Source organism: Dermacentor albipictus, unplaced genomic scaffold, assembly GCF_038994185.2.
Source record: "Dermacentor albipictus isolate Rhodes 1998 colony unplaced genomic scaffold, USDA_Dalb.pri_finalv2 scaffold_20, whole genome shotgun sequence".
Lineage (NCBI taxonomy): Eukaryota > Metazoa > Arthropoda > Arachnida > Ixodida > Ixodidae > Dermacentor > Dermacentor albipictus.
Window position 1 is genome coordinate 4133366 of NW_027225574.1, and position 16390 is coordinate 4149755.

General features: G+C 45.1%; 1 protein-coding gene and 1 long non-coding RNA gene across 3 annotated transcripts in view; both read left to right on the plus strand.

The window, feature by feature from the left end:
- Positions 1-11524, plus strand: part of LOC139052225 (uncharacterized) — a 47916-nt gene extending 36392 nt beyond the window's left edge. Inside the window, exon 4 of the long non-coding RNA XR_011509794.1 lies at positions 11278-11524. This is a non-coding gene — a long non-coding RNA (uncharacterized lncRNA). The remainder of the gene's footprint in view (positions 1-11277) is intronic.
- The window catches only part of LOC139052213 (rap guanine nucleotide exchange factor 2-like), a 784545-nt gene that overhangs the window by 163957 nt on the left and 604198 nt on the right, over positions 1-16390 (plus strand). The window lies entirely within an intron of this gene.

Below are 16390 nucleotides of genomic sequence, written 5' to 3' on the forward strand. Positions count from 1 at the left end.
TTCGAGGTTACCATAACATCCACTTGTGCTGGGTCTCGGCATTATGAAAGGTTCTAGTGAGGCGAAAATAAGCGTGACTTCGGCCGTATCTGCTTACTCTCTATAGCTAGCAGCACAGATGCTGTTACAAGCAGATAAGCGGGTTTCTATGAGGACATTGTTTTTATAGATGCACCGAAGATTTTCTTGTCGAATGCATTGTATACGGATTTTCTGTTGCCGGGCCGCGACTTTACAACTGCTAGTAAGTACAGCGGTCCGTAGTACTTGCGGAGGCGCCGGACGCTTGTGCGCAGGCGCGAATAAGAGCGGGCGTGAGAGAGAAAATGTGGGGGCTTTTGCTCCTTGAATATATGACTCTGCCTAGGCACTACGGAGGAGAAGTTAGCGCGTGTTGTAGGCGTTTGTCCCTAGGCGTGCTTGCTTTGCGGAGTGGGCTCGAGTTTCCAGCGCGATGAAATAGGTGATAACATCGCAGCTATTTCCGTGGGAGCAGTAGGGACCGCGGAAGAGGCCGGTCCGCATATATTGAAAATCTAGAAGGCAGCGCCTTAGCAACCGCGGTGGAACGCAAGTGGCTGAAAAGGTGCCGGCGACGAGAATACGCCGCGCCCCCTAATGCGTCTTACGCTAACCTAACGGTAACCTCACCTAACGTTAACCTAACCTAATGAGGCCGAGATAGAAAGACAATAATGCTCGCGACGTAAGCGTTGTGAGAATACGCCGCGCCACCCTAACGGCCTTTACGCTAATTTAGCGTAACGTAACATTAACGTAACCCAACCTAAGGTAACGTTAACCCAACTTAACGCAACATAACGTGGCCTAGACGCAAAGCCAATAATCCGCGCGGCGTAACCGCTGCGAGGATACGCCACGGCACCCTAACGCATTTTATGCTAGCCTAACGTAACCTAAGCTAACCTAAACTTAAGCTAACCTAACCTAACGTGGACGAGACGCAAAGCCAATCCTCACGGCGTGACATAAAGCATTCGCGTTCAACCGTGGTTGCTAAGGTGCTGTGCGTTTATTTCACTCAAACGGGACCAATCAAAAATGCTCCTGAAAAGTCCAGGAGAGCAGGCCTGGCCTATAATACGGCCCCTATCGCTCCCCCAGGAAAAAAAAAATGCGGCCGGGCCGAATTTTTACAATTCCTAGTAGGTACAGCGGGGCTCGACGTAGGTAGTAGGTAGTAGGTTTCTCGCGGCGCTCGACGTTTCTGCGCTGGCGCGAGTAAGAGCTGGTGCGAGAGAGAAAAACTGGGGGCCTTTGCTCCTTGAATATGTGACTCTGCCTAGGCACTACGGAGGTTTTTTAGCACGTGTTGTATGCGCTTGTCCCCTAGACATGTCGTTAATGCGGAGTGCGGTCGAGTTTGTTCACGCTCCGCGGCTGGTTGCCCGCGCGGTGAGGCAGTGGGCATGGACGCCCCGTTTGGTGATCGCTGTGTCTGAAGGAGAAAGGTTCTGACTGGGGTTGTCGCGGGCCGCTTTTTTCGTCGCGACGATAGATTGGATTTTTTACAAGCACTGCTCCAGGAGGGCACATGTAACCGGCAAACGGAGGCCTCAGGAGAGCACCTGAGGTTATAACAAAGCAGGCGGCGCAGGATCTTCAGGGCACCCAAGGGGTAGCGGGGTATCAAAGCTGGAAACAGGGCGTCCCGTGGGTGGGGCCGCGGAGGCCTGCGCGCGCCAGGGGTGTATATAAGATCGGCTGTCCGCGATAGCGGCCAGCCAATTTTTTATGCGAGCACCCCTGGAACGCGATAGCGGACAGCCGACCTTATACACCGCTGGCACGCGCAGGACTCGGCGAGCCCCAACCCACGGACCAGTCCAGGATCTAGCTTTGGTGTCCCCGTTGCCGCTTTGGTGTCCTGTTGGCGCCGCCAATAATCCGAAATAATGACACACTGTTATAATTAGTAAAAACACGATTGATTAAATATAATTACGTCCAGCCGCCATCTTGCGACGCTACGTTCAGCACTCCCGCGCCCCGCGACTACTGTCGGTACGCCTAGGGACAAACACATGCAACACGCGCCAAGAAACTCCTCCGTATATATAGTGCCTAGACAGAGTCGTATACTTAAGGAGCAAACGTCCCCACGTTTCCTCTCTCACACCCGCTGTTACTCGCGCATTCACGCAAACGACCGGCGTCTCCGCAAGTTCCATGCCCCACTGTACCTACTATGAATTGTAAATACTCTGCCGGGCCTTAGGAAACAAACTCGAAAATCAAGCGCAGCGTAGACAAAGTCGAGGGTGAGGTGTTCAAAGCACAAAATTCCGTTAGCCAGGCAAAATCCTGCAGTAATATCTGTCAACATTATTGCCGTATATAGCTACATGCGAGTAAATATTCCTGTCCTGTTACGCATCGAGAACAAGTTGACTCGTTGGAAGTTTGTGCCCGTACGTGGGTTTTATTTTGTGCCTCGAACCCCCCTGTCAACGCGCCTCTGGACGCCGTATGAATATTCATTAGAGAGCAATGAAACAGCTGGCCCTGAACAACATTTTGATCGAGATAGAAAATTTGTGATGCGTCTTCAAAGGCGCACACCGTGCGTGCGCAGCTGCCTCCGAAAGCACTAAAAGGAACAAATACAATGGCCAACCAAATAGATCCACCAATCTGTCCTTTCGCAAAGCGTATCGGTAGGCGCCTGCTGCGGGGATCGATCGATGTGATATTACATCGCGTCGGTTTGTCAGCTGCAGAGGCGAAAAACAACATAGAAGGATTATCGAAAAAAAAAACGCAGAGCGGTTAAGGGCGCTCTGAATGCAGGCAAGTGAAGTTCTGAGAAGATAGAAAAGAGCATCAAGAAAGGCAGGCGAATTACCCGGACGTTTGTGTCCGGTTTGTTTCAGAAACATTGATAGCAGGTATACGGGAATGAAGGCAAAACGCAGTAGAGGTGTGGTTTGAGATTTTCGCAGAAGAAAAGACTGGAAAAATATTTTTTGTATATGATATTATTCAATTCCTACCGTGTCACGATGGTGAATTCGATGGGACATAGGCTGAGGTCGCGGAATTCATTTACGCAGCCTTGGCACGCGGTCTGCTATTCAGATTTCCAGTTTGTGTATATAGGGTGTTTCAGCTAACGTTAGCCAAGCTCTTCAACGAAAAAAAATAAAAATTTAAGAAACACGGTGCAAGGTACATTGCCATCCACTGCTGTGCGAGTCGCCAGCTTTGCTCTGCAGGGCGACACCTGGTCGCAGTTGCTGGGTCCGAGATAGTGTGCCCAGAAGCATGCGCGGCCTAACAGACATGCAGAAGTGCTATTGACGAGTGCCGACGTTGAAAAGCGCCTTTGTTTACCCTAATCTGCACTTGGTCTGAGGGCGCTTGCGGCACGGCAAATGTCATAGAATGAAGCATATTGGGCTGATGACTCGCGTCGGTCCTGTCGTAACAAATGAAGCGCGCTCGCGGACTGTTCGAGATAACAAAGGCGCTTACGAGCATCTGCTCTGGTTAAATGCAACACGCACAAGTTTGCCTGTTTATTAGGCCGCGCACGCTCCTGGGAACGCTATTTCGCACCCAGCAACCGTCGCCAGGTGTCGTTTCGCAGAGCAAAGCTGGCTGTTCGCGCGCTCTACACAGCAGTGGACGGCACTGTACAGTTTTAATACCTACGGCGTTTGGTGTTCACACTTCTGAAAACCAAACAAAATGGGTTTTATAATTGTATCTTGTATCTTGTCTTTTATTTAGTTTTTTTTGTTGTTGTTGAACAGCTTGGCTAACGATGGCTGGCACACGCGGTATACGAACAACGTAGTATTGTACGGCTTTATTGTCTATACGGTCACAAACTACTCGGGAATTCAACGTTTTCTCAGGTCCCATGGTTCGCAAGCTTTTGAGGCCAATTGTACGTTTACAAACTGTCTCTCTCTCGTATATCGGATTAAGTTGGTCGCCAAGAGAAAACAGTAGCTCGTGCCATAACCTGTGGCTGAAGTGTTACAGGTGAAAGCAGCACTTGCTGCATGCCACTCTAGCCACGCCGCGTTTCTCACACCTCGCTACTACTATAAACGCTGAGTTCGTCAACAACGTTTATCATTAACAAAAAAGGCTCGTTGCTGGTCAAGTTGGTGCGATTTTCCGTGCATTCTTTTCAACGACGCGAAGCGGACAACACACAGAGAACGCGATGCACCAGCGCTTGAGTACGCAGGCGCTTGTGTGTGTCCCGTTGTCGGTTTCACGCCTTTGTAAAGAATGTACGCAAAGCGTTTCGGATACGGTGCATGCTCGCAAATGGTTTGGGTGCCGGGACATACCGACATTACGGGAAATCAGGAGGCCGATAGGATAGCTCGAGGGCACGCAACAAACCGAGCATCCAACAATCCCGACCCCGCTGAGGAAACCGAGCCGGTAGCCCAAAGCTATTCAGAGATACTAAACTACTACAGAGGTATCAGACGAAAATACCCGCCCCCTCACAAACAACTAAATAGAGAAGACGCAGTAGCATGGCGACAGCTACAAACGGGAACATTCCCGTGCCTAAACATGCTAAGCAAGATCTACCCCACGCAGTACGTGCACGCAAGTGCCCATGGTGTGGAGACAAACCAACCCTATACCATACCACATGGGCTTGCCAGAAAACAGAAGGACTAGCCATAATAAATAACCCGAGTGCGGAACAGTGGGAGAGGATGCTATCCAGCGACATCCTGAAAGTCCAACAAGGACTAGTAAGGCGTGCACGCAGGGCAGCTACCCTCAGCGGAGCCCTGGACTAGGGGAACCGACCCTGGAGAGAAGATGGAAGACTCCATCTGAAGCCGCAATAATCACTGCAAAATATAGGAAATAAACGTTTTTCATCATCATCATCATCATCATCATCATCATCATCATCATCATCATTATTATTATTATTATTATTATTATTATTATTATTATTATTATTATTATTATTATTATTATTATTATTATTATTATTATTAATCATCATCGCAAACATTTAGATTTTCTCTCAATGCATGTGCCTATGCCCGGCGTCTTGATGGCGCAGGATGTTGATATGTACAGTGTATATATGGTCTTGTGATTGGAAGGCCCGATGTTCTATCTCGGCTCAAGTGCCTTTAATTATTATTATTTTTTTTTGATAACCTGACTTTCTTTGCTACGAACGCTGTTTTCTTCAAACAGTAGTCTTTCACTATAAGGGAAGCTGTCGCTTGCAAAAAAAGAAAGAAAGGAAGAAAATAAAAGGGATATAAATAAGGGATCAGACAAGCTGTCGTCGTTTACGTCGTGCCCAAGGTTTTTCACAGCGACAGTTCCATGGCAGCGGCAGCAAGACCAGAACTACGGCCAGTGATTGCTGCTGGCAACGCGCTCGAAGCTCAGCTCTGCCCGACTGCATGGTGTCAGCCGGACTCATTATCGCCGCGTTCCTGAAGGCCTTGGCTGATGTATCTTGCTTCTTATATGGTGTGTGCGTCGGGCGCTGTTTCCTCCTTGCGGTCAGTGCTTATAAACACAGAAGGGTCACGCCGTAGACGCCATCACCGCGCATTGCTGCCCGCCCGCAAGCCACCCGTCAGCACAAGTTAAGCTACCATTATAGCGAGCGCTGACTTCTAAAGCACACACGGCGGCACGCTCTTTGACTTATTTACACACAAGCTCATCGGTTCTTGAACTTTTTTTTCCTTATTTGCACGGGCAGATGTCTAGGTCACTTAAACTGCTTTACGCAGGGGCATCGACGTCTCGACTTAAAGTTGTGATGATATTTAGGTCAGGTTAGGCTGAGTTTTGTGGTTGGGAAGTTCCTTCAATTGTTATTGATTTTCTGGGATTTAGTTGTTGGGACACTTTTTACTGCCTGGTGTCTACCAAATCGCCGACCATGGACCACAATCTCCGTTTGCTTGAAGTCGTTGAAAAAACAAATTGCGTAGATACCACACACTGAGGGAATCGATATTATGCGAAACGTTTTGCAGGCACCTGGTTATCCAGCATGGTTTAGGGCTCCGCAAAGCGTTAGCAGGTTGAACAATGTGTTTGTGTAACTCCAGTATTTGTGTGTGTGACTCGAGTACAGTGAACTAGAATGAACGCAAGTGAGTGTATGTGTGTGTGTGTGTGCGCGCGCGTGTGTGTGTGTGACGACAGCAGCAAGACGACGACGACGGTAACAAGGATTGCATGATTTCTACGAACATTCTAACTGATGTGAACGAACGTCATAGAGATGCTAGATGTATAAACGGCGCAGAAAAATGCTCACTCACGGCAGCACGTGGTACCACTTGGCGGACACAAACGGGTGACTTGACGGTGATACTGTAACACAACCTTAAGCCCATGTCCTTTTATGGCCATTCGGACGAATTACGTGGTGTAGCTGCTTGTCTTGGCCGAGCCCTGATGACGCTGCCATAGTGGAATTCGATGCAGCGTTGTCGTACTCGGACGCTATGCGCACAGGAAAGAGCACACCTCGGTGTTCGGCGCTCAAAAATCGGCGATCTTGGAAACTCGCCTTTCAATCACTGTTCGAATGGCTGCAACCACCAACCTGTGTTCTGCTGCGCGATGCCGGCATCTTAGTGCAGATAGTATGCGAGAATGGAGTGCAAAATAGTATGCGAGAATCAGAGGCAAGATCGGATTACGAAGCTGGAATGACAATGCAACGTCCATCCTGGCATCATGAACACGAGCATATATAGTCATCAGCCCTAGCTAGTAGACAACTTGGTCCACTGTGTCGGCTTAAGTTCTTGTCAAGCTGATGTAATGCCGCACATGCATGCATGTATGTCATGAATTTATCTCATTCGGGTCATGCATGACATACAGACCATGCATGTCATGACACGCGTATCGAGAGTAGATCGAGTTAAAGAAATACATGTCATTTATTTCATTATATTGCTCTTATTTATGATAATGATGTCATGACACACATGCCATGTCATTCATGTTCTATTTTCTAACATATTATTTATCAGGATATGCATGACCTGAATGAAATGACATGGCATGCATGCCATGACGTGATTGTCACGAATGAAATAAATGGCATGAGGCGATGGCGTCCAGGGATGCTCTTTAACTGTATATGTATTAGCATATATGTGGCGGAACATGCGTGCATGACATGACAAGAATGACATGAAATAACACGCTCACCCGTGTCTTGTCATTATTATCATGTCGTGTAATTCATAGAATTCATGTCATGATACGCATGTATTACATATGTGATGACATTTATGTCATGTCAGATTATGCGCGCATTTCATGCCATTCATACCCAGATATACGGTATATCGAGTTGAGGAAACGACCACGACAGCATCATGTCATTCATACCATTTATGTCATTACATTCGCTTGTATTTCTTGTCCTTTATGCCATGACGAACATGTCATGTCATGACACACACCTCATTCATGTCACTACATTTATGCCATGTCACGTCATCCATGTCAGGTTATGCATGAGTTTCATTTATATTGAGTTAAAGAAACGGCCATAGCAGCATCATGTCATTCAAACCTTTTGCGCCATGACTTACTTGCCGTGACAAATGTCATGTCATAGATGTCATGGCATGTAATTTGTGTTATGTATGCATGTCATGCCGCCCATGCATATTCTCATATATATATTCAGTTGAAACGACCACAACGGCATCATGTAATTCATACCATTTGTGCCATGACATACATGCTATGACAAATCTGTCATGTCAAGGATGTCATGACACGTCATACGTGTTATGTATGCATGTGATGCCGTCCTTTGCATGTTCCGATACTTATTAAGTCGAAATGACCACGACAGAATCATGTCATTCATATTATTTTTTTGTGACATACATGCCACGAAAAATATGTAATCTCTTTGATGTCATGGCATGTCGTTCATATGTGCATGCATCACCATGCCGTTCCACGCTCATTCTAATATGTATCCAGGTAAAAAAATGACCATGACGGCATCGGGACGTAGGAGGATGGATGGGATTGATTGATTGATTGATTGATTGATTGATTGATTGATTGATTGATTGATTGATTGATTGATTGAAAGCGCCTGAAGTCCTCAAAGGATGCGTCGCACTGAAATGCCAGCCTCGGAATGCTTTCCCGCTAAAGACGCCGTTTCAGGGTCCTGTTTTCTTGCCGTTCTGCATACTACTCATTGCTACCGCTCGCCGCGCCGAGCTATAGATGTTGCGCCGCCGGCCTCGAACGCGGGACCGCTACAATCAGCGCCCTCACATGATAACTTCTGATGTTATAAAGATACTTTCAACAATTGCTTCCATACCTAGAGGGTATCCTGCGTGCGGTTCAATGCTTCAAATAGAAATGTTTACCCGCTTGTTTTCAGCGACAACTCTAAATTTTACTTGAATGCGCAAAGGGGCGTTTTAAAGGCTCCAGCGACACTGATAATTTCTTGCCTGCATTGTCATGCCCTTAAGATTCACCCTCCTTCTATAGCGCAAGCTACATTCCACACCAAATTTCTTCTCGATAAAAACTATAGTAGTTACCAATTCAGTTTGAATCACCATACAGCTCCGCTAAAATTCCACAGCTCTCCTGATTACCCCGTGTACTTCTAAACCTTTTCCCACACGTTACCGTTGACGTGCCGAACATCTCTTTTGTGTTCCATAGCAGCAGCTGGTCTGCGAGGAACACTGTAATTGTGGGCTCCATATATTTTGACAACCCGTGCTTCTTTAGCGACCGGAAATATCAGATGGGTATTTTTGAACTCCGGGCTCTCCGAATATGGTCGATACGGTTTAGAATCGAACTTGTTTCCTTGTGCTGCTTATCATTGAATTTTTTGGTTCAATGTGTTAAATGCATTGTGTGAGAGTTGCTTTGTATCCCCGCGCGTCTCTGACTCGCTAAAGCAACCAGTTCGGTGCAGTTATTTGGCTGACTTGTGTAATGGTATTCCACGTGTGCTTATGCTCGATTCGTTCTTTATTCGGTGTGATTCGTAGCTTCGCTAAGACATACGCAGGCGTATTTAGTAGATGCGTAGTTACTGTATGTACACTTTGCTTTCGTGCTTTGTATATGAATTTGTTAGTTACCGTGTTTGTGTGTTCGGGTGAATTTCGCCTCATATAGCATTCCATAACAATCTTTTGAGGCGAAACTCACGGTCCGCTGATTCTTTGTATATCTTGCTGATACTCCCCTCCTGCAATAATCCCTGTATGGCTATGCACGCCTTAATAAATAAATAACCTATTGCAGGCAGTGATGCGTACTGTACACTCTCAAGGTTTATAATACCTGGAACCGAAACCGTCGCATGCGACTTGCAAAGCGCTGTGTTCGCGCAAATCGCATGTTGCGATACGTATCACATAAGCTCTTACAATACATGCCCAATGTGTCTGCGCTTGAACTTATCCTGAGATATGCGCCGTTAATCTGACTCTCGAGTCATTAAATTTTCCATTATCCTATCTCTGATGTTGAGCAGAAACTGAGGCACGAAGTATAGATGAGTGAAGAGCTACCGGCCTAGCTCTATAGGTGCAACAGTTTTTCTCTTTCTTATTGGACAATGGCTTCAAATGAAATATATAAACTGACTTGGCCCTAAATAGCGGCACCGTGCGGAAGGCAAAAAGAAGTACGCGAAACAAAACCTGCTGTCAAGCTTCCTTGACAGTCGTCTGACCATTCGTTACATGAATCCCCCGCGCGACGGCAGCTGAAACTGCATTTAGGTGTCTGCCTGCTTTCTGCTGCTTCGTTCGCCTTGCTTACGTGTGACGTGTGGGACTCGTATCGCTCGGCCTGGTCGCATTGTCAGTTCGTCGCACTATGTTATCGTTAAGACAACCGTTTGTTTCCATTGCCTCGTTTAAGGTACGCACGCAGTTTGTGCGGTTTATTGCGAGCGCAAGGGGGCGCTAAAGAACAATGCGCGACCGCCCCCGGTTTCCGCACCGTGCTGTGATGCTCGTTTATTGAGAGTAATGTGTGCGGAGACGACTCCTTTACGGCTGAAGTACAGTGACGCCCGATCGACTTCATTCTGCATGGTCATGCGAATAGTCAGCCGAACTTGAAACGCCCACTCCTAAATGCTGAGGAGAACAATCGGGTCTGAACGAAGGATGATTCGTTTTTCGAGGCAGCTTTCCATACTGTCGCTATTCTTATTATGGCAGTGCTGTGTAGGTTGGGACCGTAGAGGTGTGCTAAGAGCTCTTGTCTGAGACCGAATGGAATACGGATCGAACAGTGTCAGAAGCGAAACGACTAAAACATTGAATTTTTTTTTCAAATTGTTTGTGAATGATGTACTGCCTTGTCAGCATAAGTATCAAACTATTTTCACACCCTGGTATTCACAAGAATGGAAAGTTTCTGTTCCTACACATACCACAATGGTGGTATGAGCGGCTGCTCAATTATTCTTCGCTTAGTGCAGCTTAGGACTCTCAAATATAGACAGGCGTTTTCGGACGTTAAACGTGTATGTTTTGATCTGTCTGATGTAAAGGGTGTCCCAGCTAACTTCAGCCGGAGTTTAAAAACTTGCGAATGCCACGCTGCTTGACAGAACCAAGGTAATGTTGTTTGCCGTCGCTTAGAGATACTTAAATTATTTTTTTCATTTCACCTAATTACATATTTAGTCTTAATAAATAGTCAACTTCTCATATGTTATAATTAGATGAAAACTGTCAATGAGAAAATTGTAGAGGAACATGAAGAACTCCTGATACAGCTTTCTGTTGCTCAGTACGTGCTATATAAAAGTGTTTTTCCGAGAGTGAAAAAAGCCCGCGAATACACGCAAAGTGTCTCGAGCAGCCGTCGCGTGGCAATTTTGCGTGTGTTCGCGGGATTCGCGGGAACAGAAAGCTTTATCGGGAGTTTCTCATGTTGGTCTACAACTTTCTCATTTACACTTTTCACCTAAGTATACCATTTGAGAAGTTGATTATAGTATATTAAGACTAATTATGCAATTAGGCGGAAGGAAAAAGTTTTTTGAGTATATCCAAGCCACGGCAAACAACATTACTTTGGTTCTGTGCAGCCACATGGCATTCGCATATGTGTTTAACTCTAGCTAAAATTAGCTGGGACACTCTGTATAATGTGACTCATATGGACCTATGTTTTTGCGATTGTAACTCACGAACAGTATATTTTAGGGCTGACTAATATGCAGCTTTATTTTAAATTACATGACAGATTTGGCCACCTTCTCGAGGAACGTGAACGGTGATTGGTGTCCGTAACAACTGGTCGTTTAAGTCTAAACGGCTAACGAGCGAAGGACGCCGGGAGGAGGAGCACCAGGTGTTGGTCGACCAATTGAGAAACTGTGCTTCTATGGCTTGATAGCGATGGCCACTTCGAATGTTGATGCCAGGGAATCGCCTATATAGACGATCTTTCAGTTTCTCACTGGCACTATCAGGAGCGCCTTCCCCTAGCCTCAGCAACAATAAATAGCTGTCTAGTTCGTAGAGGACTCTGGCAATATTGTGCGCAGTGTGGTCGCACGAAACAACACTGTCCTTCCTTCTAGTGCGCACATCGAACCAGTTTCCAGTGTCGCTGCCTGATGCCTTCACAAGAAAACGAGTGTAAATGACCGACGAAAGTTTTGAAAAAGCATCTGTTAGTGAAGATAAACAGCGTGTGAATGGCTGCAATGGACACACTGAGACATCCAGGTCAGGTACGCTCTATTCCCCGTATTTGTGCATTGTTAATAACACTTCGGAGGAAAGTAACCTAAAAGCAGTGAATTGCTTTTTAGTCATTGGTCAATTACTTTCCTGGGGCTGTAATTGGTCACTGTAGTCAATCGATTAAAAAACAGGGTGACCGCGTGCGCCTAACGTTCGACAAGCTGCATATCAATAATGATACTTATGTGTGGGATGTCGCGGGTAGCCGTGCTGTGCCAGTTCGGCATCCCACCCCAGTATGACATGTGCCGACTGATAAGTCATCTTCTTCAGAGACTGCGTCATTTTCGCCTAATGTGTGTCCTAATTTAAAGAGTAATACCAATTTCCTGTTCACAAACATTAGAAGGGTTCTTTCCAAACTGTCGCCCCTCTTCGCTCGTAGATTCTACGTGCGCTTCAGTTCTAGTATTGACTGAAACTTGGCTGGACGATACCATTTCGGATCATAACATTCTTCTGAGTGAATCTGAATTTTCCTTTTCTCGGTGTGACAGAAAAAATAGAAATGAGGGTGGTATCCTTATAGCCACAAAGAAAGAATTACTTGCTGTTCCCCTGTCTGTTGCTACTTTCCTTGAATGTGTATGGATATGGTGTAAATTCGGAGTTACTGATGTTATTACTGGTGCTTTCTACCGGCCGCCCGATATGTCTGATGGATTTTCTGGTGAAATCCATAGAATGCTCATTGACTTACAGGTACGTTTTTCTAACTCTATTTTCCTCCTATTTGGCGGCTTTTATTTTCCAAACATTGAATGGCCCACTCTCTGTGTTAATTCTAGTGATAAAGAAGCGCGCACCCTTTCTTCATTCCTGCTTAGATTTTTCTCTTGCTCAACTTATTATTAGTCGTACCCGTCGCTCCGCTACCACGGCAAATATCCTTGATCATGTCCTAACAAATAACCCTGACTTCCTTTCTGATATACTGTATTTAAATGGTTTATCCGATCACGAAATTATCACCGGGTGCATCACGCATCCATTTATTAAAAGAAAAACTACCATTAAGCGAATTCATTGCTACAATCGCACTAATTTTGAGATGATTAACTCGGAACTACACACCTTCTCTGAGAACTTCCTGGCTCAGTATTCATCATGCACAATTGAACTAAAATGGCTGTCGTTCAAAACCACCTTGTCTCACCCTGTTGATAAGTATGTGCCAATCATCACCATCCGACATCATAAAAATTACCTCGGTTCACACATCGTCTTCGTCGTCTTAATAATAAGGAAAAAATGTTTGTACCGCCAAGCAATGATCACAGGTCTCCTGTCATCATGGAACAAGTTCAAGAATTGTGATAGAGTATCATTCCCTGCTTAGAACAACCTGTCGTAATTTCTTCACTCACGACCTGTCTACTATGTTAACCAATAATTCTCATAGATTCTGGCGCATCATCAATCCGAGTTCCTATCCTGATATAGTACTAAATAATGCTGACGGACAACCAGTCACTGAAACTGAATGTTCGCAGCTTCTCAACGATGCATATTCATTAGTGTTCACCAATGAAGATATAACTTCCTCGCCAATATTATAGTCATTGCCTAACATTTCCAAGCCAGAAACTGTCATCAGTGATTCTGGTATTCTTGCCCTGTTGAATAACCTCAGATTACTACTAGCTCTGATCACCGTGGTTTAAATAATAAGATACTTAAAAACGCTTCTCTAAACATTTTTAAAGTGTTAGCAGCCCTGTTTTCACAATCATTATCAACTGGCATTATTCCTTATAACTGGTGAATAACCAAAGTAATACAATTGTTAAATCGGGTGATCGCTCTGGTCCACTTAACTATCGTCCTATCTCATTAACTAGCAACATATGTAAACTTCTCGAGCACGTCATACATACACAAGTCATCAACTGCCTAGAAGACCATGATATCATTTTCAAGTACCAGCAAGGTTTTCGCAGGGGTTCTTCATGCGACACTCAACTCGCCGGATTTACTAACGATATATTTTCTGCATTTAACGAAGAATTCCAAGTTGACGCAGTGTTTCTTGACTTCTGTAAAGCTTTTTATCGCGTTCCTCATCACAGGCTTCTAATAAAATTAACACAATTCAATATTCACCCAAACGTTCTTGACCCGCCGTGGTTGCTCAGTGGCTATGGTGTTGGGCTGCTGAGCACGAGGTCGCGGGATCGAATCCCGGCCACGGCGGCCGCATTTCGATGGGGGCGAAATGCGAAAACACCCGTGTGCTTAGATTTAGGTGCACGTTAAAGAACCCCAGGTGGTCAAAATTTCCGGAGTCCTCCACTACGGCGTGCCTCATAATCAGAAAGTGGTTTTGGCACGTAAAAACCCCAAATATAATAAACGTTCTTGCATGGATTAAAGATTTCCTCTCCAACAGACAATAATTCACCTGTGCTAATGGCTGTAACTCTTCTTCTGTTCCTTTAAAATCTGGAGTGCCCCAGGTCTGCGTACTTGGTCCCCCACTTTTCTTAATTTTTATTAATGATCCACCGAAATGTGTCTCATCTCGAATTCGATTATTCGCAGATGATTGTGTTATATATCGTAATATTACTAATGACGCTGACCGCCTTTCCCTACAAACTGATCTTGATGCGGTGACCGCTTGGTGTTCCTCGTGGCTAATGTCTTTAAGTACGTCTAAAACCAAGCTAATGTCATTTACCAACCATTCCACTCAACTTCCTACCGCCTACTTCTCAATAATGTTAGCGTGTACAACTTGCGCCAACTTACAAGTGTCTTGGCCTTCATCTTCAGTCTGATTTCACTTGGCATTACCATATTAGCACCGTCTTAGCATCAGCTAACCAATCATTCGGTCTTCTTAAGTGTAACCTCAAGCACGCACCTTCACACTTAAAAAAAAAACTTGCTTATATCACGCTGATCCGCCCAAAAATTGAATATGCTTCTGCTATATGGGATCCCGATCAAACATACATAATCAACAACATTGAATCTCTGCAAAACCGTGCTGTTCGCTGCATCTTTTCCGATTATTCACGCTTCACCAGCGTCACATCATAAAAACAGCGTGCCGAGTTGGAACCACTATCACGTCGATGCAAGTTTGCTCGCCTAACCTTATTTCATAAACTTTATCACCATTCCACGCTTCACGATGACTTCTTTTCACCACCCCCTGCAGTCTTCCCGCGCCGTGACCACGCTAACAAAGTAAAACGCATAAAGTGCCGCTCATCGCTCTACGCAAAATAATTTATTCCTCACACAATAATAGAATGGAATAACCTACCATCACGCATAGCTATTGAAGTTAACTTACCATCTTTCCAAACCTTGTTGCAAGAAAAATATTAGTGGTAGCAGATTAGTTGTAACTTATTGTTATATGTACATATTAACATATTGTGTGAAAAAGTTATTGTGATTTCATGAATTAGTGCATATACCCCCTGTTCAAATCTACTTATTTTATGTTCCTTGTGTGTGGATGTTTATTTCATGTAGTTTTATTTCTTGTGTATATTTCATGTTTGTGCCCCCCCCCCTATGTAATAACCTCGCATGAGGGCCCTTAGGGGTAATGTAACTAAATAGATTGTAATTGAAATAGGTTATTACGTTTTTATGTAACGTGTAGAAAGCTGGAAAGCACAAGGGGAACATTAGGAACAACTAAGCAGATTGTTCGCAAACTCGGGGTTCTTCGGAGCATAAACGGTCATGCATTATCTTATGAAATTTATAAATGTAACCTTGTGGGCCAGTTAATTATGTGTATACCATCGCGACCATACTAGATATGCGTGTCCTCTGCGACTACGGCAGAAGTGGGGGTGGGGGGGGGGGGGTGCAATTTTCTCTAGTTCGAATGGTCGCGGTAGGTGATGCCACTATTGTATAAACCATGTTGCAGTGAATAGTTCTGATTTAATCCGATGAGAGGACTAATGTGCTGCATGCCTATAAATAGTACCAAACAATACATTTACTGCCCGAATGCCGTAAAGAGCATTCTATTGCGAGTGATAATGTTTAGACGGAAAATATTGACTGTATGACTGACGCAGCGTACGTTAAGTCCACTGCGGATAGGATGAAAGTTATCGAATTTAGACTTCAATTTTACGTTTGATCGTGCACAGTCAACTACGTAAAGTATTCGAAAAGTGTTCGAATTTTCGAATAGGGATTATTCGATTCTAGGACCCAGTTGAATAGTGACTATTCGGTTCGAGGAGTGAATCGAATAGGATAATATTCGATTCGGTATTCAATAGTTTCGAATATTCGCACACACCCCGGTGGTACTTAGGCGATGCCGTGTGAAGTGGCGAGTTGAGCTTACTACCCGCTTTAATGAAAATACCGCTTCACTGGCATTTCGTACTCCGCAGATAATCATACTACATTGAAACAAACGCCTCCTGTGGTTCCCGGCCCCAAAATGTTGGTGTACGTCAGCGCCAATGTCTGTGCACATTGGGGTTATCTGGTACCGGAAAACACAAGAAGGACTCGGGATAACACAACCATAATGGGTTTGCATGGCGCGTTGTTGAACATTACGTTTAGCAACCAGCAACACGAGTTTCTGCCGTCGACACATCTCTACATCGTTGCGC